At 60.2% G+C, this 20,892-nt stretch overlaps 1 pseudogene; it reads left to right on the forward strand.

Annotated features, from left to right (window-relative positions):
* Positions 1-19,769, forward strand: part of LOC140455155 (pre-B-cell leukemia transcription factor 2-like) — a 261,617-nt pseudogene extending 241,848 nt beyond the window's left edge.
* Positions 19,770-20,892: the final 1,123 nt, after the last annotated feature.

A 20,892-nucleotide genomic window follows, 5' to 3' on the forward strand; every position in this document is an offset into this window, starting at 1 on the left:
ATTTTGGGATATGTAACCAGCCCATTGTGGGATTTGTAACCAACGCATTGTGGGATTTGTAACCAGCACGTTGTGGAATCTGTAACCTGGCATTGTGGGATTTCTAAACAGCGCATTGTAGGATTTGTGAACAGTGCATTGTGGGATTTGTAACATGGCGTTGTGGGATTTGTAACCAGCACATTGTGGGATTTGTAAACAGTGCGTTGTAGGATTTGTAAACTGTGCATTGTGGGATTTGTAACATGGCGTTGTGGGATTTGTAACCAGCACATTGTGGGATTTGTAAACAGTGCGTTGTAGGATTTGTAAACTGTGCATTGTGGGATTTGTAACCTGGTCTTGTGGGATTTGTAACCAGCGTGTTATGGGATTTGTAACCTGGCGTTGTGGGATTTATAACCGGCGCATTGTGGGATTTGTATTCAGCGCGTGTGGGATTTGTAACCAGCATGTTGTGGGTTTTGTAAACAGTGCATTGTCAGATTTGTAACCAATTCATTGTGGTATTTGTAACCTGGCATTGTGGGATTTCTAAACAGTCAGTTGTGGGATTTGTATCCAGTGCGTTTTGGGATTTGTAAACAGTGTGTTGTCAGATTTGTATCCAGTGCATTGTGGGAGTTGTAACCAGCGTGTTATGGGATTTGTGACCAGGGAATTGTGGGATTTGTAACCAGGCATTGTGGGATTTGTAACCAGCACGTTGTGTGACTTGTAACCTGGTGTTGTGGGAATTGTAACCAGCGTGTTGTGGGATTTGTAACCAGGGAATTGTGGGATTTGTAACCAGGCATTGTGGGATTTGTAATACGTACGTTGTATGATTTGTAACCAACGCATTGTGGGATTTGAAATCAGTGCGTTGTGGGGATTGAAACCAGCGCATTGTGGGATTTGTAACCTGGCATTTTGGGATTTCTAATCAATGCATTGTGTGATTTGTATCCAGCCCGTGTGGGAATTGTAACCTGGCATTGCAGGATTTGTAACCAGCGCGTTGTGGGATTTGTAACCAGCGCATTCTGGGATTTGTAACCAGGGCATTGTGGGATTTGTAACCAGTGCGTTGTGGTATTTCTAACCAGCGCGTTGTGGGATTTGTAACCAGTACATTGTGGGATTTGTAATCAGGGCGTTGTGGGATTTGTATCCAGGGCGTTTTGGGATTTGTATCCCCCGCGTTGTGGGATTTGTAACCAGCGCGTTGTGGGATTTGTAAACATTGCATTGTCAGACTTGTTACCAGTGTTTTCTGGGATTTGTAACCTGGCATTGTGGGATTTGTAACCAGCGTGTTGTGGGATTTGTAACCACTGCGTTGTGAGATTTGTAACCAGTGCCTTGTGGAATTTGTATCCAGCCCATTGTGGGTTTTGAAAACAGTGCGTTATCAGATTTGTAACCAGCATGTTATGGGATTTGAAACCTGGTGTTGTGGGATTTGTAACCTGGCATTGTGGGAATTGTAACCTGCGTGTTGTGGGATTTGTAACCAGCGCATTGTGGGTTTTTATAACCAGGCATTATGGAATTTATAACCAGTGCATTGTGGGATTTGTGTACAGCGCGTGTGGGATTAGTAACCAGCGCGTTGTGGGTTTTGTAAACATTGCATTGTCAGATTTGTAACCAGTGTGTTGTGGGATTTGTAACCAGCGCGTTGTGGGGTTTGTAACCAGCGCGTTGTGGGATTTGTAACCAGCGCGTTGTGGGATTTGTAACCAGCGCGTTGTGGGATTTGTAACCAGCGCGTTGTGGGATTTGTAACCAGCATGTTGTAGGATGTTTGACCTGGCTTTGTGGGATTTGGAAACTGGCGTTGTGGGTTTTTATAACCAGGCATTTTGGAATTTATAACCAGTGCGTTGTGGGATTTGTGTACAGCGCGTGTGGGATTAGTAACCAGCGCGTTGTGGGTTTTGTAAACATTGCATTGTCAGATTTGTAACCAGCGTGTTGTGGGATTTGTAACCAGCGTGTTGTGGGGTTTGTAACCAGCGCGTTGTGGGATTTGAAACCTGGTGTTGTGGAATTTGTAACCAGCGCGTTGTGCGATTTGTAACCAGCGCGTTGTGCGATTTGTAACCAGCATGTTGTGGGATCTGTAAACAGCGCGTTGTAGGGTGTTTGACCTGGCGTTGTGGGATTTGGAAACTGGCGTTGTGGGTTTTTATAACCAGGCATTTTGGAATTTATAACCTGTGCGTTGTGGGATTTGTGTACAGCGCGTGTGGGATTAGTAACCAGCGCGTTGTTGGTTTTGTAAACATTGCATTGTCAGATTTGTTACCAGTGTATTGTGGGATTTGTAACCAGTGTGTTATGGGATTTGTAACCTGGCATTGTGGGATTTGTAACCAGCGTGTTGTGGGATGTGTAAACATTGCATTGTCAGACTTGTTACCAGTGTGTTATGGGATTTGTAACCTGGCATTGTGGGATTTGTAACCAGCGTGTTGTTTGATTTGTATCCTGGCGTTGTGGGATTTGTAACCACTGCGTTGTGAGATTTGTAACCACTGCGTTGTAAGATTTGTAACCTAGCATTTTGGGATTTGTAACCAGTGCCTTGTGGGATTTGTATCCAGCCCATTGTGGGTTTTGAAAACAGTGCGTTGTCAGATTTGTAACCAGCGTGTTATGGGATTTGTAGCCTGGTGTTGTGGGATTTGTATCCAGCGCATTGTGGGATTTGTAACCAGCGCGTTGTGGGATTTGTAACCAGCGCGTTGTGGGATTTGTAAACAGTGGTTTGTGCGATTTGTAACCAGCGCGTTGTGGGATTTGTAACCAGCGCGTTGTGGGATTTGTATCCTGGCGTTGTTTGATTTGTATCCTGGCGTTGTGGGATTTGTAACCAACGCGTTTTGGGATTTGTAACCAGGGCGTTGTGGGATTTGTAACCAGGGCATTGTGGGATTTGTAACCAGTGCATTGTGGGATTTGTAACCAGGGCGTTGTGGGATTTGTATCCAGTGCGTTTTGGGATTTATAACCAGTGCATTGTGGGATTTGTATCCCCCGCGTGTGGGATTTGTATCCCCTGCGTTGTGGGATTTGTAAACATTGCATTGTCAGACTTGTTACCAGTGTGTTGTGGGATTTGTAACCTGGCATTGTGGGATTTGTAACCAGCGTGTTGTGGGATTTGCAACCAGCGCGTTGTGGGATGTGTAAACATTGCATTGTCAGACTTGTTACCAGTGTGTTGTGGGATTTGTAACCTGGCATTGTGGGATTTGTAACCAGCGTGTTGTGGGATTTGCAACCAGCGCGTTGTGGGATGTGTAAACATTGCATTGTCAGACTTGTTACCAGTGTGTTATGGGATTTGTAACCTGGCATTGTGGGATTTGTAACCAGCGTGTTGTGGGATTTGTAACCAGTGCATTGTGGGATGTCTAACCAAGCATTTTGGGATTTGCAACCAGTGCCTTGTGGGATTAGTATCCAGCCCGTTGGGGGTTTTGAAAACAGTGCGTTGTCAGATTTGTAACCAGCGTGTTATGGGATTTGAAACCTGGTGTTGTGGGCTTTGTAACCAGCGCGTTGTGGGATTTGTAACCAGCGCGTTGTGGGATTTGTAACCTGGCATTGTGAGAATTGTAACCAGCGCCTTCTGCGATTTGTAACCAGCGCTTGTGGGATTTGTAACCAGCGCATTGTGGGTTTTTATAACCAGGTATTTTGGAATTTATAACCAGTGCATTGTGGGATTTGTGTACAGCGCGTGTGGGATTAGTAACCAGCGCATTGTGGGTTTTGTAAACAATGCATTGTCAGATTTGTTACCAGTGCATTGTGGGATTTGTAACCAGTGTGTTATGGGATTTGTAACCAGTGTGTTGTGGGATTTGTAACCAGCGCGTTGTGGGATTTGTAACCAGTGCGTTGTGGGATTGGTAACCAGCACGTTGTGGGGGATTTGTAGCCAGCGGGTTGTGGGATTTGTAGCCAGCGCGTTGTGGGATTTGTAACGAGCATGTTGTGGGATCTGTAAACAGCGCGTTGTGGGATGTTTGACCTGGCGTTGTGGGATTTGGAACCTGGCGTTGTGGGATTTGGAAACTGGCGTTGTGGGTTTTTATAGCCAGGCATTTTGGAATTTATAACCAGTGCATTGTGGGATTTGTGTACAGCGCGTGTGGGATTTGTAACCAGCGCGTTGTTGGTTTTGTAAACATTGCATTGTCAGATTTGTTACCAGTGCATTGTGGGATTTGTAACCAGTGTGTTATGGGATTTGTAACCTGGCATTGTGGGATTTGTAACCAGCGCGTTGTGGGATTTGTAAACAGAGCATTGTGGGATTTGTAACCAGCGCGTTGTGGGATTTGTAACCTGGTAGTGTGGGATTTGTAACAAACGTGTTGTGGGATTTGTCACCAATGTGTTGTGTGATTTGTAACCAGCGCATTGTGGGATTTGTAAACAGTGGTTTGTGCAATTTGTAACCAGCGCGTTGTGGGATTTGTAACCAGCGTGTTGTGGGATTTGTAAACATTGCATTGTCAGACTTGTTACCAGTGTGTTATGGGATTTGTAACCTGGCATTGTGGGATTCGTAACCAGCGCGTTGTGGGATTTGTATCCTGGCGTTGTTTGATTTGTATCCTGGCGTTGTGGGATTTGTAACCACTGCGTTGTAAGATTTGTAGCCAAGCATTTTGGGATTTGTAACCAGTGCCTTGTGGGATTTGTATCCAGCCCATTGTGGGTTTTGGAAACAGTGCGTTGTCAGATTTGTAACCAGCGTGTTATGGGATTTATAACCTGGTGTTGTGGGATTTGTATCCAGCGCGTTGTGGGATTTGTAACCAGCGCGTTGAGGGATTTGTAACCAGCGCATTGTGGGATTTGTAAACAGTGGTTTGTGCGATTTGTAACCAGCGCGTTGTGGGATTTGTAACCAGCGCGTTGTGGGATTTGTAACCAGCGCGTTGTGGGATTTGTAACCAGCGCATTGTGGGTTTTTATAACCAGGCATTTTGGAATTTATAACCAGTGCATTGTGGGATTTGTGTACAGCGCGTGTGGGATTAGTAACCAGCGCGTTGTGGGTTTTGTAAACATTGCATTGTCAGATTTGTAACCAGTGTGTTATGAGATTTGTAACCAGCGCGTTGTAGGATTTGTAACCAGCGCGTTGTGGGATTTGTAACCAGCGCGTTGTGGGATTTGCAACCAACGCGTTGTGGGATTTGTAACCAGCGCGTTGTGGGATTTGTAACCAGCGCGTTGTGGGATTTGTAACCAGCATGTTGTGGGATCTGTAAACAGCGCGTTGTGGGATGTTTGACCTGGCGTTGTGGGATTTGGAACCTGCTGTTGTGGGATTTGTAAACTGGCGTTGTGGGTTTTTATAACCAGGCATTTTGGAATATATAACCAGTGCATTGTGGGATTTGTGTACAGCGCGTGTGGGATTAGTAACCAGCGCGTTGTTGGTTTTGTAAACATTGCATTGTCAGATTTGTTACCAGTGCATTGTGGGATTTGTAACCAGTGTGTTATGGGATTTGTAACCTGGCATTGTGGGATTTGTAACCAGCGCGTTGTGGGATTTGGAAACAGAGCATTGTGTGATTTGTAACCAAGGCATTGTAGGATTTGTAACCAGCGCATTGTGGCATTTGTGTGGCATTTGTAACCAGCACATCATGGGATTTGTAACCAACGCATTGCAGGATTTGTAACCAGCGCGTCGTGGGATTTGTAACCAGCGTGTTGTGGGATCTGTAAACAGTGCGTTGTGGGATTTGGAACCTGGTGGTGTGGGATTTGTTAACAGTGTGTTGTGGGATTTGTTAACAGTGCGTTGTGGGATATGTAACCAGCGCATTTTGGGATTTGTAACCAGCCCATTGTGGGATTTGTAACCAACGCATTGTGGGATTTGTAACCAGCACGTTGTGGAATCTGTAACTTGGCGTTGTGGGATTTCTAAACAGCGCATTGTAGGATTTGTAAACAGTGCATTGTGGGATTTGTAACATGGCGTTGTGGGATTTGTAACTAGCGAGTTGTGGGATTTGTATTCAAAGCGTGTGAGATTTGTAACCAGCATGTTGTGGGTTTTGTAAACAGTGCATTGTCAGATTTGTAACCAATTGATTGCGGGATTTGTAACCTGGTGTTGTGGGATTTATAACCAGCGTGTTGTGGGATTTGTAACCAGCGTGTTGTGGGATTTGTAACCTGTCATTGTGGTATTTGTAACCAGTGCATTGTGGGATTTGTCTCCTGCGTGTGTGGCATCTGTAAGCAGCGCATTGTGGGATTTGTAACCAGTGTGTTGTGTTTTGTAACCAGTGGGTTGTGTGATTTGTAACCATTGGGTTGTGGGATTTGTAACCAGTGCGTTGTGGGATTTGTAACTTGGCGTGTGGGATTTTTAAACAGTGCGTTGTGATATTTCTAATCTAGCGTGGTGCTATTTGTAACCAGTGCATTGTGGGATTTATAGCCAGTGCATTGTGGGATTTGTATCCAGCGCATGTGGGATTTGTAACCAGCACGTTGTGGGTTTTGTAAACAGTGCGTTGTCAGATTTGTAACCAGTGCATTGTGGGATTTGTAAGGTGGCGTTGTGGGATTTATATCCAGCGTGTTATTGGATCTGTAACCTGGCATTGTGGGAGTTGTAAACAGTGCATTGTGGGTCTTGTAACCAACGTGTTGAGCGAATTGTAACCAGCGCGTTGTGGGATTTGGAACACGTGCGTTGTGGGATTTGTAACCTGGAGTTGTGGCATCTGTAACCAACGCATTGTGGGATTTCTAACCAGGGTGTTGTGTGTTTTGTAACAGCATGTTGTGGGATTTGTGACCAGTGTGTTGTGGGATTTGTAACCAGCATGTTGTCGGATTTCTAACCAGCGCATTGCAGGCTTTGTAACCAGTGCATTGTGGGATTTGTAACATGGCGTTGTGGGATTGTAACCAGTGTGTTGTTGGATTTGTAACCAGTGGGTTGCGGGATTTGTAACCAGCGCGTTGTGGGATTTGTAACATGGCGTTGTGGGATTTGTAACCAATGCATTGTAGGATTTGTAACCAGCACGTTGTGGGATTTGTAACCAGCGCGTTTTGGGATTTGCAACCAGGGCGTTGTGGGAATTGTAACCAGAGCGTTGTGGGATTTGTAATCGGTGCTTTGTGGGATTGTAACCAGCGCTTTGTGGGATTAGTAACCAGCACGTTGTGGGATTTGTACCAGCGCATTGCTGGATCTGTAACCGGCGCATTGTGGGATTTGTAACCAGTGCATTGTGGGACCTGTAACCTGGTGTTGTGGGAATTGTAACCAGCGTGTTGTGGGAATTGTAACCAGTGCATTGTGGGATTTGTAACCAGGGCGTTGTGGGATTTGTAACCAGCACGTTGTGGGATTTGTAACCAGTGCGTTTTGGGATTTGCAACCAGGGCGTTGTGCGATTTGTAACCGACGCATTGTGCGATTTGTAACCGGCGCGTTGTGCGATTTGTAACCGCTCATTGTGGGATTTGTAACTGGCGCGCTGTGGGGCTTGTAACCAGAGCATTGTGGGATTTGTAACCAGAGGGTTGTGGGATTTGTAATCAGCGCTTTGTGGGATTAGTAACCAGCACGTTGTGGGATTTGTACCAGCGCATTGCTGGATCTGTAACCGGCGCGTTGTGGGATTTGTAACCAGTGCGTTGTGGGACCTGTAACCTGGTGTTGTGGGAATTGTAACCAGTGTGTTGTGGGATTTGTAACCTGGCTTTGTGGGATTTGTAACCAGTGCATTGTGGGATTTGTAACCTCGCATTGTGGGATTTGTAACCAACACATTGTGGGATTTGTAACCAGCGCGTTGTGGGATTTGTAAACAGCACGATGTGGGATTTGTAACCAGTGCGTTTGTGGTAATTGTAACCAGTGCGTTGTTGGTTTTGTAACCAGCGCATTGTGGGATTTATAACCAGTCTGACCCTGGCTCCTCCACACGGTGGCTCCCACAGGGTCCCTCGCTCCTGCCATTTGCCGGCGGGTTTCCCGGAGCTAACGGGAGTTGGCCTTTGTGCCCGCAGGTCTGAGTATCCGGAGCAGCCAGGAGGAGGAGCCAGTGGATCCCCAGCTGATGCGACTGGATAACATGCTGTTGGCCGAGGGGGTAGCGGGTCCTGAGAAAGGTGGGGGATCGGCAGCAGCCGCTGCGGCAGCTGCAGCATCCGGCGGGGGTCTCCCCTGACAACTCGATCGAGCACTCGGATTACCGGGCCAAACTAGCGCAGATCCGGCAAATCTACCACACTGAGCTGGAGAAATACGAGCAGGTAACCTGGGGCAGCCAGCAGTGGGCTCAGTCACCGCTACCCCCAACCCCCATCGTGGAGGGCAGCACAAGGTCAGATACAGGGGAAAGCTCCCTCTACACTGTCCCCCTTCAAACACTCCCAGGACAGGGACAGCACAGGGTTAGATACAGAGTAAAGCTTCCTCTACACTGTCCCCATCAAACACTCCCAGGACAGGGACAGCACGGGGTTAGATACAGAGTAAAGCTTCCTCTACACTGTCCCCCGTCAAACACTCCCAGGACAGGGACAGCACGGGGTTAGATACAGAGTAAAGCTTCCTCTACACTGTCCCCCTTCAAACACTCCCAGGACAGGGTTAGATACAGAGTAAAGCTTCCTCTACACTGTGCCCCATCAAACACTCCCAGGACAGGGTCAGCACGGGGTTAGATACAGAGTAAAGCTCCCTCTACACTGTGCCCCATCAAACACTCCCAGGACAGGGTCAGCACAGGGTTAGATACAGAGTAAAGCTCCCCTCTACACTGTCCCCCATCAAACACTCCCAGGACAGGGACAGCACAGGGTTAGAGACAGAGTAAAGCTGCCTCTACACTGTGCCCCGTCAAACACTCCCAGGACAGGGACAGCACGGGGTTAGATACAGAGTAAAGCTTCCTCTACACTGTCCCCCTTCAAACACTCCCAGGACAGGGTTAGATACAGAGTAAAGCTTCCTCTACACTGTACCCCATCAAACACTCCCAGGACAGGGTCAGCACGGGGTTAGATACAGAGTAAAGCTTCCCTCTACACTGTCCCCCTTCAAACACTCCCAGGACAGGGTTAGATACAGAGTAAAGCTCCCTCTACACTGTGCCCCATCAAACACTCCCATGACAGGGTCAGCACAGGGTTAGATACAGAGTAAAGCTCCCTCTACACTGTGCCCCATCAAACACTCCCAGGACAGGGACAGCACAGGGTTAGATACAGAGTAAAGCTCTCTCTACACTGTCCCCCCATCAAACACTCCCAGGACAGGGACAGCACGGGGTTAGATCCAGAGTAAAGCTTCCTCTACACTGTCCCCATCAAACACTCCCAGGACAGGGACAGCACGGGGTTAGATACAGAGTAAAGCTCCCTCTACACTGTCCCCATCAAACACTCCCAGGACAGGGACAGCACGGGGTTAGATCCAGAGTAAAGCCTCCTTTGGTTTTGCCTCGCTCTGTTGCTGTGCCCTGATTCTCTCTGTCCCCGCACTGTGCTGGGCTCCGGGTGTCAGATGCGGCGAATCCGTGTGGGTACCGTTGGCCTGGGGCACGGAGGGGCCCGGAGCAGCGTCTGCCCTTCGCTGGGGTGTTTGACCCTTGCTGTCTCTCCCTCCCCCACCCCTCACCTCCCTCCCCTCGCAGGCCTGCAGTGAATTCACGACCCATGTGAATGAACTTGCTGCGGGAGCAGAGCCGGACGCGCCCCATCTCCCCGAAGGAGATCGAGCGCATGGTCGGGATCATCCATCGAAAGTTCAGCTCCATCCAGATGCAGCTGAAGCAGAGCACAGTGTGAGGCAGTGATGATCCTCCGCTCCCGGTTCCTGGACGCCAGGTCAGTCCGTATCCCGCGGGGACTAACGGAATGCTGCACTGAACGTCCCCCTTCCCACCTCGACCTGGTTAGGGGCATCGGTTACAGGAACGGCCCAGTGTTGGTGGGAAGCGGAATGTGCAGGGAGAGGGGGGGAAGGGAGGGAGGGAGGGAGGGGACGGAGCGAGGGGGGGAAGCGAGGGAGGGAGGGGACGGAGCGAGGGGGGGAAGCGAGGGAGGGAGGGGATGGAGCGAGGGGGGGGAAGCGAGGGAGGGGGGGGAAGCGAGGGAGGGAGGGGACGGAGCGAGGGGGGGAAGCGAGGGAGGGAGGGAGGGGACGGAGCGAGGGGGGGGGAGGGAGGGAGGGAGGGGATGGAGCGAGGGGGGGAAGCGAGGGAGGGAGGGAGGGAGGGAGGGGACGGAGCGAGGGGGCGAAGCGAGGGAGGGAGGGAGGGGACGGAGCGAGGGGGCGAAGCGAGGGAGGGAGGGAGGGAGGGGACGGAGCGAGGGAGGGAGGGAGGGAGGGGACGGAGCGAGGGGGGGAAGCGAGGGAGGGATGCGAGCGAGGGATGGAGTGAGGGGACGGAGCGAGGGGGGAGGGAGGGAGGGGACGGAGGGAGGGGACGGAGCGAGGGGGGGAAGCGAGGGAGGGAGGGGACGGAGCGAGGGGGGGAAGGGAGGGAGGGAGGAGGGGACGGAGCGAGGGGGGGGAAGGGAGGGGGGGGACGGAGCGAGGGGGGGAAGGGAGGGGGGGGACGGAGCGAGGGGGGGAAGGGAGGGAGGGAGGGAGGGGACGGAGCGAGGGGGGGAAGGGAGGGAGGGAGGGGACGGAGCGAGGGGGGGAAGGGAGGGAGGGAGGGGACGGAGCGAGGGGGGGAAGGGAGGGAGGGAGGGGACGGAGCGAGGGGGGGAAGGGAGGGAGGGAGGGGGGGGACGGAGCGAGGGGGGAAGGGAGGGAGGGAGGGAGGGGACGGAGCGAGGGGGGGAAGGGAGGGAGGGAGGGGGAGGGAGGGGGGGGACGGAGCGAGGGGGGAAGGGAGGGAGGGAGGGAGGGGACGGAGCGAGGGGGGGAAGGGAGGGAGGGAGGGAGGGAGGGGACGGAGCGAGGGGGGGAAGGGAGGGAGGGAGGGAGAGAGGGGACGGAGCGAGGGGGGGAAGGGAGGGAGGGGACGGAGCGAGGGGGGGAAGGGAGGAGGGAGGGGACGGAGCGAGGGGGGGAAGGGAGGGAGGGAGGGGACGGAAGCGAGGGGGGGAAGGGAGGGAGGGAGGGGACGGAGCGAGGGGGGGAAGGGAGGGAGGGAGGGGACGGAGCGAGGGGGGGAAGGGAGGGAGGGAGGGGACGGAGCGAGGGGGGGAAGGGAGGGAGGGAGGGGACGGAGCGAGGGGGGGGAAGCGAGGGAGGGAGGGAGGGAGGGGACGGAGCGAGGGGGGGGAAGCGAGCGAGGGAGGGAGGGAGGGAGCGAGCGAGGGATGGAGGGAGGGGACGGAGCGAGGGGGGAGGGAGGGGACGGAGCGAGGGGGGGAAGGGAGGGAGGGAGGGGACGGAGCGAGGGGGGGAAGGGAGGGAGGGGAGGGGACGGAGCGAGGGGGGGAAGGGAGGGAGGGAGGGGACGGAGCGAGGGGGGGAAGGGAGGGAGGGAGGGGACGGAGCGAGGGGGGGGGAAGCGAGGGAGGGAGGGAGGGAGGGGACGGAGCGAGGGGGGGAAGCGAGCGAGGGAGGGAGGGAGGGAAGCGAGCGAGGGATGGAGGGAGGGGACGGAGCGAGGGGGGAGGGAGGGAGGGAGGGAGGGAGGGGACGGAGCGAGGGGGGGAAGGGAGGGAGGGAGGGGAGCGAGGGGGGGAAGGGAGGGAGGGAGGGAGCGAGGGGGGGAAGGGAGGGAGGGAGGGGACGGAGCGAGGGGGGGAAGGGAGGGGGGGGGAAGGGAGGGAGGGAGGGGACGGAGCGAGGGGGGGAAGGGAGGGAGGGAGGGGACGGAGCGAGGGGGGGAAGGGAGGGAGGGGAGGGAGGGGACGGAGCGAGGGGGGGAAGGGAGGGAGGGAGGGAGGGGACGGAGCGAGGGGGGGAAGGGAGGGGAGGGAGGGAGGGGACGGAGCGAGGGGGGGGAAGGGAGGGAGGGAGGGAGGGGACGGAGCGAGGGGGGGAAGGGAGGGAGGGAGGGAGGGAGGGGACGGAGCGAGGGGGGGAAGGGAGGGAGGGAGGGAGGGGGACGGAGCGAGGGGGGGAAGGGAGGGAGGGAGGGGACGGAGCGAGGGGGGGAAGCGAGGGAGGGAGGGAGGGGACGGAGCGAGGGGGGGAAGGGAGGGAGGGAGGGGACGGAGCGAGGGGGGGAAGGGAGGGAGGGAGGGAGGGGACGGAGCGAGGGGGGGAAGGGAGGGAGGGAGGGGACGGAAGCGAGGGGGGGAAGCGAGGGAGGGAGGGAGGGGACGGAGCGAGGAGGGGAGGGGGACGGGAGGGGAGGGAGGGGACGGAGCGAGGGAGGGAGGGGACGGAGCGAGGGGGGGGAAGCGAGGGAGGGAGGGAGGGGACGGAGCGAGGGAGGGAGGGGACGGAGCGAGGGGGGGAAGGGAGGGAGGGAGGGGGGGACGGAGCGAGGGAGGGGGGGGACGGAGCGAGGGGGGGAAGGGAGGGAGGGAGGGGACGGAGCGAGGGGGGGGAAGCGAGGGAGGGAGGGAGGGGACGGAGCGAGGGGGGGGAAGCGAGGGAGGGAGGGAGGGGACGGAGCGAGGGGGGGAAGCGAGCGAGGGAGGGAGGGAGGGAGCGAGCGAGGGAGGGAGGGAGGGGACGGAGCGAGGGGGGGAAGCGAGCGAGGGGAGGGAGGGAGGGAAGCGAGCGAGGGATGGAGGTGAGGGGACGGAGCGAGGGGGGAGGGAGGGAGGGGACGGAGCGAGGGGGGGAAGGGAGGGAGGGAGGGGACGGAGCGAGGGGGGGAAGGGAGGGAGGGAGGGGACGGAGCGAGGGAGGGAGGGAGGGGACGGAGCGAGGGGGGGAAGGGAGGGGACGGAGGGAGGGAGGGAGGGGACGGAGCGAGGGGGGGAAGGGAGGGAGGGAGGGAGGGGACGGAGCGAGGCGGGGGAAGGGAGGGAGGGAGGGAGGGGACGGAGCGAGGGGGGGAAGGGAGGGAGGGAGGGAGGGAGGGGACGGAGCGAGGGGGGGAAGGGAGGGAGGGAGGGAGGGGACGGAGCGAGGGGGGAAGGGAGGGAGGGGACGGAGCGAGGGGGGGAAGGGAGGGAGGGAGGGAGGGGACGGAGCGAGTGGAAGGGGAAGGGAGGGAGGGGACGGAGCGAGGGGGGGAAGGGAGGGAGGGAGGGGAGGGGACGGAGCGAGGGGGGGAAGGGAGGGAGGGAGGGAGGGGACGGAGCGAGGGGGGGAAGGGAGGGAGGGAGGGAGGGGACGGAGCGAGGGGGGGAAGGGAGGGAGGGAGGGAGGGGACGGAGCGAGGGGGGAAGGGAGGGAGGGGAGGGAGGGGACGGAGCGAGGGGGGGAAGGGAGGGAGGGAGGGAGGGGACGGAGCGAGGGGGGGGAAGGGAGGGAGGGAGGGAGGGGACGGAGCGAGGGGGGGAAGGGAGGGAGGGAGGGAGGGGACGGAGCGAGGGGGGGGAAGGGAGGGAGGGAGGGAGGGGGGGGACGGAGCGAGGGGGGGAAGGGAGGGAGGGAGGGAGGGAGGGAGGGGACGGAGCGAGGGGGGGAAGGGAGGGAGGGAGGGGAGGGAGGGGACGGAGCGAGGGGGGGAAGGGAGGGAGGGAGGGGGGGAAGGGAGGGAGGGGACGGAGCGAGGGGACGGAGCGAGGGGGGGAAGGGAGGGAGGGAGGGAGGGGACAGAGCGAGGGGTGGAAGGGAGGGAGGGAGGGAGGGGACGGAGCGAGGGGTGGAAGGGAGGGGAGGAGGGAGGGGACGGAGCGAGGGGGGGAAGGGAGGGAGGGAGGGAACGGAGCGAAGGGGGGAAGGGAGGGAGGGAGGGGACGAAGCGAGGAGGGAGGGAGGGAGCGAGGGGACGGAGCGAGGGGGAGGGAGGGAGCGAGGGGACGGAGCGAGGGGGGAGGGAGGGGAGGGAGGGGACGGAGCGAGGGGGGAGGAGGGAGGGAGGGGACGGAGCGAGGGGGGAAGGAGGGAGGGAGGGAGCGAGGGGGGGAAGGGAGGGAGGGAGGGGACGGAGCGAGGGGGGGAAGGGAGGGAGGGAGGGAGCGAGGGGGGGAAGGGAGGGAGGGAGGGAGCGAGGGGGGGAAGGGAGGGAGGGAGGGAGCGAGGGGGGGAAGGGAGGGAGGGAGGGAGCGAGGGGTGAAGGGAGGGAGGGAGGGGACGGAGCGAGGGGGGGAAGGGAGGGAGGGAGGGGACGGAGCGAGGGGGGGAAGGGAGGGAGGGGACGGAGCGAGGGGGGGAAGGGAGGGAGGGAGGGGACGGAGCGAGGGGGGGGAAGGGAGGGAGGGAGGGGACGGAGCGAGGGGGGGAAGGGAGGGAGGGAGGGGACGGAGCGAGGGGGGGAAGGGAGGGAGGGGGGGAAGGGAGGGAGGGAGGGAGGGGACGGAGCGAGGGGGGGAAGGGAGGGAGGGAGGGAGGGAGGGGGACGGAGCGAGGGGGGAAAGGGAGGGAGGGAGGGGACGGAGCGAGGGGGGGAAGGGAGTGAGGGAGGGGACGGAGCGAGGGGGGGGAAGCGAGGGAGGGAGGGAGGGAGGGGACGGAGCGAGGGGGGGAAGCGAGGGAGGGAGGGAGGGAGGGGACGGAGCGAGGGGGGAAGCGAGCGAGGGAGGGAGGGAGGGAGGGAGGGAGGGGACGGAGCGAGGGGGGGAAGCGAGCGAGGGAGGGAGGGAGGGAGCGAGCGAGGGATGGAGTGAGGGGACGGAGCGAGGGGGGAGGGAGGGAGGGGACGGAGGGAGGGGACGGAGCGAGGGGGGGAAGCGAGGGGGGGAAGCGAGGGAGGGAGGGGACGGAGCGAGGGGGGGGAAGGGAGGGAGGGAGGGGACGGAGCGAGGGGGGGAAGGGAGGGAGGGAGGGGGACGGAGCGAGGGGGGGAAGGGAGGGGAGGGAGGGGACGGAGCGAGGGGGGGAAGGAGGGGACGGAGCGAGGGGGGGAAGGGAGGGAGGAGGGGACGAGCGAGGGGGGGAAGGGAGGGGACGGAGCGAGGGGGGGAAGGGAGGGAGGGAGGGAGGGGGACGGAGCGAGGGGGGGAAGGAAGGGAGGGAGGGAGGGGACGGAGCGAGGGGGGGAAGGGAGGGAGGGAGGGAGGGAGGGGACGGAGCGAGGGGGGGAAGGGAGGGAGGGAGGGAGGGGACGGAGCGAGGGGGGGAAGGGAGGGAGGGAGGGAGGGAGGGGACGGAGCGAGGGGGGGAAGGGAGGGAGGGAGGGAGGGGACGGAGCGAGGGGGGAAGGGAGGGAGGGAGGGAGGGGACGGAGCGAGGGGGGGAAGGGAGGAGGGGACGGAGCGAGGGGGGGAAGGGAGGGAGGGAGGGAGGGAACGGAGGGAGGGGGGGAAGGGAGGGAGCGAGGGGACGGAGCGAGGGGGGGAAGGGAGGGAGCGAGGGGACGGAGCGAGGAGGGGAAGGGAGGGGAGGGAGGGGAGGGAGGGAGGGGACGGAGCGAGTGGGGGGAAGGGAGGGAGGGAGGGACGGAGCGAGGGGGGGAAGGGAGGGAGGGAGGGAGGGGACGGAGCGAGGGGGGGAGGGAGGGAGGGAGGGAGGGGGGACGGAGCGAGGGGGGGAAGGGAGGGAGGGAGGGAGGGGACGTAGCGAGGGGGGGGAAGGGAGGGAGGGGACGGAGCGAGGGGGGGGAAGGGAGGGAGGGAGGGGACGGAGGGAGGGGGAGGGAGGGAGGGAGGGAGGGGAGGGGAGGAGGGGACGGAGGGAGGGGAGGGGACGGAGCGAGGGAGGGGAGGGAGGGGACGGAGCGAGGGGGGGAAGCGAGGGAGGGAGGGAGGGGACGGAGCGAGGGGGGGAAGCGAGGAGGGAGGGAGGGGACGGAGCGAGGGGGGGAAGCGAGGGAGGGAGGGAGGGGACGGAGCGAGGGGGGGAAGCGAGGGAGGGGAGGGAGGGGACGGAGCGAGGGGGGGAAGCGAGGGAGGGAGGGAGGGGACGGAGCGAGGGGGGGAAGCGAGGGAGGGAGGGAGGGGACGGAGCGAGGGGGGGAAGCGAGGGAGGGAGGGAGGGGACGGAGCGAGGGGGGGAAGCGAGGGAGGGAGGGAGGGGACGGAGCGAGGGGGGGAAGCGAGGGAGGGAGGGAGGGGACGGAGCGAGGGGGGGGAAGCGAGGGAGGGAGGGAGGGGACGGAGCGAGGGGGGGAAGCGAGGGAGGGAGGGAGGGACGGAGCGAGGGGGGGGAAGCGAGGGAGGGAGGGAGGGGACGGAGCGAGGGGGGGAAGCGAGGGAGGGGACGGAGCGAGGGGACGGAGCGAGGGGGGGAAGCGAGGGAGGGGAGGGAGGGGACGGAGCGAGGGGGGAAGCGAGGGAGGGGACGGAGCGAGGGGGGGAAGCGAGGGAGGGGACGGAGCCGAGGGGGGGAGGAGGGGACGGAGCGAAGGGGGGAAGGGAGGGAGGGAGGGAGGGGACGGAGCGAGGGGGGGAAGGGAGGGAGGGAGGGAGGGGACGGAGCGAGGGGGGGAAGGGATGGAGGGAGGGAGGGGACGGAGCGAGGGGGGGGAAGCGAGGGAGGAGGGAGGGAGCGAGCGAGGGATGGAGTGAGGGGACGGAGCGAGGGGGGAGGGAGGGAGGGGACGGAGCGAGGGAGGGGAGGGGAAGGGAGGGAGGGGGACGGAGGGAGGGAGGGGACGGAGGGAGGGGGGGGAAGCGAGGGAGGGGACGGAGCGAGGGGGGGAAGGGAGGGAGGGAGGGAGGGAGGGGACGGAGCGAGGGGGGGAAGGAGGGAGGGAGGGAGGGGACGGAGCGAGGGGGGGAAGGGAGGGAGGGAGGGAGGGGACGGAGCGAGGGGGGGGAAGGGAGGGAGGGAGGGGACGGAGCGAGGGGGGGAAGGGAGGGAGGGAGGGAGGGGACGGAGCGAGGGGGGGAAGGGAGGGAGGGAGGGAGGGGACGGAGCGAGGGGGGGAAGGAGGGAGGGAGGGAGGGGACGGAGCGAGGGGGGGAAGGGGAGGGAGGGGACGGAGCGAGGGGGGGAAGGGAGGGAGGGGACGGAGCGAGGGAGGGAGGGGACGGAGCGAGGGGGGGAAGGGAGGGAGGGAGGGGACGGAGCGAGGGGGGGAAGGGAGGGAGGGAGGGGACGGAGCGGGGGGGGGAAGGGAGGGAGGGAGGGAGGGGACGGAGCGAGGGATGGAGTGAGGGGACGGAGCGAGGGGGGACGGAGGGAGGGGACCGAGGGAGGGGACGGAGCGAGGGGAGGGGAGGGGAAGGGAGGGAGGGGACGGAGGAGGGGGGGAAGCGAGGGAGGGGACGGAGCGAGGGGGGGAAGGGAGGGAGGGAGGGAGGGGACGGAGCGAGGGGGGGAAGGGAGGGAGGGAGGGAGGGAGGGGGACGGAGCGAGGGGGGGAAGGGAGGGAGGGAGGGAGGGAGGGGACGGAGCGTGGGGGGGGAAGGGAGGGAGGGGACGGAGCGAGGGGGGGAAGCGAGGAGGGAGGGAGGGGACGGAGCGAGGGGGGGAAGCGAGGGAGGGAGGGAGGGACGGAGCGAGGGGGGAAGCGAGGGAGGGAGGGAGGGGAGGGGACGGAGCGAGGGGGGGAGGGAGGGACGGAGCGAGGGGGGGAAGCGAGGGAGGGAGGGAGGGGACGGAGCGAGGGGGGGAAGCGAGGGAGGGAGGGAGGGGACGGAGCGAAGGGGGGGAAGGGAGGGGACGGAGCGAGGGGAGGGAGGGAGGGAGGGAGGGAGGGGACGGAGCGAGGGGGGAAGGGAGGGAGGGAGGGGACGGAGCGAGGGGGGGAAGGGAGGGAGGGAGGGGACGGAGCGAGGGAGGGAAGGAAGGAGGGAGGGAGGGGACGGAGCGAGGGAGGGAAGGGAGGGGGGGGACGGAGCGAGGGAGGGAGGGGACGGAGCGAACGGAGCGAGGGAGGGAGGGGACGGAGCGAGGGGGGGAAGGGAGGGGACGGAGCGAGGGGGGGAAGGGAGGGGACGGAGGGAGGGAGGGAGAGGACGGAGCGAGGGGGGGAAGGGAGGGAGGGGGGGAAGGGAGGGAGGGAGGGGACGGAGCGAGGGGGGGAAGGGAGGGAGGTGGAGAGGGGGTGAGGGGATGGAGCGAGGGGGGAGGGAGGGAGGGAGGGGACGGAGCGAGGGATGGAGTGAGGGGGCGGAGCAAGGGAGGGAGGGGATGGAGCGAGGGGGAAGTGAGGGAGGGAGGGGACGGAGCGAGGGATGGAGTGAGGGGGCGGAGCGAGGGAGGGAGGGAGGGGACGGAGCGAGGGGGAGGGAGGGAGGGAGGGGACGGAGCGAGGAGGGAGTGAGGGAGCGGAGCGAGGGAGGGAGGGAGGGGACGGAGCGAGGGGGGAGGGAGGGAGGGAGGGAGGTGGAGGGGGAGGGAGGGAGGGAGGGAGGTGGAGAGGGAGGGAGGGGACGGAGCGAGGGATGGAGTGAGGGGACGGAGCAAGGGAGGGTGGGCGGGGACGGAGCGAGTGGGGGGATAGAGGGAGGGAGGGAACGGAGCGGGTGGGGGGATAGAGGGAGGGAGGGAGGGAACGCAGCGGGTGGGGGGATAGAGGGAGGGAGGGAGGGAACGCAGCGGGTGGGGGGATAGAGGGAGGGAGGGAGGGAACGCAGCGAGTGGGGGGATAGAGGGAGGGAGGGAGGGAACGCAGCGAGTGGGGGGATAGAGGGAGGGAGGGAGGGAGGGAGGGAACGCAGCGAGTGGGGGGATGGAGGGAGGGAGGGAGGGAACGCAGCGAGTGGGGGGATGGAGGGAGGTCAGGGAGGGGACGGAGCGAGTGGGGGGATAGAGGGAGGGGCCTGGATTATGAGGGAGGAAGGGGAGCGAGAAGGGGGAGGGAGGAGGGGGGAACATGGGGAGTGAACGAAGGGAATGGGAACAGAAGGAGACAATGGGCGGTGGGAGTGGACGAGCAGTTGGAAGAGGGTGAAGGGGCTGAGGGGAGGTTGTCTGGAGCTCTGGGAGATCGGAGGGAGAGGGGGGGTGGTGAAGATATGGGGGTGGGGAGGGGGACACGGCGCGGGGGCGGGGAACAGGCTGGGGGGGGTGGGGGTGAGCGATGTGGGAGTGGGATGCAGGAGCAGTGAGGTTGTATTGGTTTTATCCCGAGGGAGGTGAACGGAAGGAGGGAGTGCCAAGGACAATGGAGGGGTGTTGGTGGTAGGGGCAGGGATGGGATAGGGAGGGGGCTTCCTGACCAGCCGGACGGGGTAAAGGCCGGCTCTGGGCTTGGCCTTGGGATTGGGATTGGATTGGGATTGGGATTGGGATTGGGATTGGGGCTGGTTAGTTTTCCCGGATCGCCCTGTGTGATCTCGTGCCCCGCTGTTTGATGGCTTGCCGTGCCATCATGGGTACAGTGACCCCCTCGGGAGCTCTGTGCGCACTCGCCCCACCCCCACCCCCACCCCCCACCCCCACCCCCCCACCCCCACCCCCACCCCCCCCACCCCCACCCCCCACCCCCACCCCCCACCCCCCACCCCCACCCCCACCCCCACCCCCACCCCCACCCCCACCCCCACCCCGTGACGGTGTCCGGTGAGCGAGCGAGTGAGCACACCCCTCCCAAGTCCCCCCACATCGCGGATCTCGCGCTGGCTGGCTGGCTCGCTCCCCTCCCCAGTCCTGTGTGACCTTTCCACCTTTCTCCAGGAGGAAGAGACGGAACTTCAGCAAACAGGCCACAGAGATCCTGAACGAGTACTTCTACTCCCACCTGAGTAACCCTTATCCCAGCGAGGAGGCCAAGGAGGAGCTGGCAAAGAAGTGTGGTATCACTGTATCGCAGGTCAGTGTATCACAGGTTAGACCCATTTAGCCTTCTCACAGGTACCTTCTCTCTTGTGATTGTTCTGTGTGCCTGATGCTGCGGTCCCTGGGGCTCTGCTTTCCTGCCGCATTTTGTTTACGGTGTGCGATTTTGTTCTTTTTTTTATTAATTATAATGTTGAATTTCTTCAACTGGATGTGTTAACAATGCATGCCTCGCGTACATCCAAGAACGTTCAGGAGGAATCGCCAGGTGGGTTTTGAGCTAGAGGCGGGGAGAGAGAGAGAGAGAAAATGTAATTTCTTTAGCACGGATATCTGAAAGAAAGCTGGTTTTTCTGAGGAGGGTGCGTTAAGAACGTAGAATATTCTAGTGCTATACAGGCCCTTCAGCCCTTGATGTTGCGCCAATCTGTGAAGCCAATCTGAAGCCCATCTAACCTATACTATCTTGTCCATATGCCTAGCCAATGTCCATTTAAATGCCCTTAATGTCGGTGAGTCTACTACTGTTGCAGGCAGGCATTCCACACCCTTACTACTCTCTGAGTAAAGAAACTACCTCTGACGTCTGTCCTATATCTATCACCCCTCAGTTTAAAGCTATGTCCCCTCGTGCTCACCATCACCATCTGAGGTAAAAGGCTCTCCCTGTCCACCCAGTCTAACCCTCTGATTATCTTATATATCACAATTAAGTCACCTCTCGACCTTCTCTCCAATGAATCAGCCTCAGTTTCCTCAGCCTTTCCTCATAAGACCTTCCCTCCATACCAGGAACATCCTAGTAAATCTTCCTCTGCACCCTTTCCAAAGCTTCCATGTCCTTCCTATAATGCAGTGACCAGAACTGTACACAATCCTCCAAGTGCGGCCGCACCAGAGTTTTGTACAGCTGCGAAACTCAATCTCTCTCCCAATAAAAGCTAAAACACCCTATGCCTTCTTAACAGCCCAATCAACCTGGGTGGCAACTTTCAGGGATCTATGGACACCAAGATCTCTCTGCTCATCTACACTCCCAAAGGTCTTACCATTAGCCCAGTGCTTTGCATTCCTGTTGCTCCTTCCAAAGTGAATCACCTCGCACTTTTCTACGTTAAACTCCATTTGCCACCTCTAAGCCCAGCTTTGCAGCTTATCTATGTCGCTCTGTAACCTATAACATCCTTCGTCACTATCCACAA

This window comes from Chiloscyllium punctatum, chromosome 30 (genome assembly GCF_047496795.1).
Source record: "Chiloscyllium punctatum isolate Juve2018m chromosome 30, sChiPun1.3, whole genome shotgun sequence".
Classification (NCBI taxonomy): Eukaryota; Metazoa; Chordata; class Chondrichthyes; order Orectolobiformes; family Hemiscylliidae; genus Chiloscyllium; species Chiloscyllium punctatum.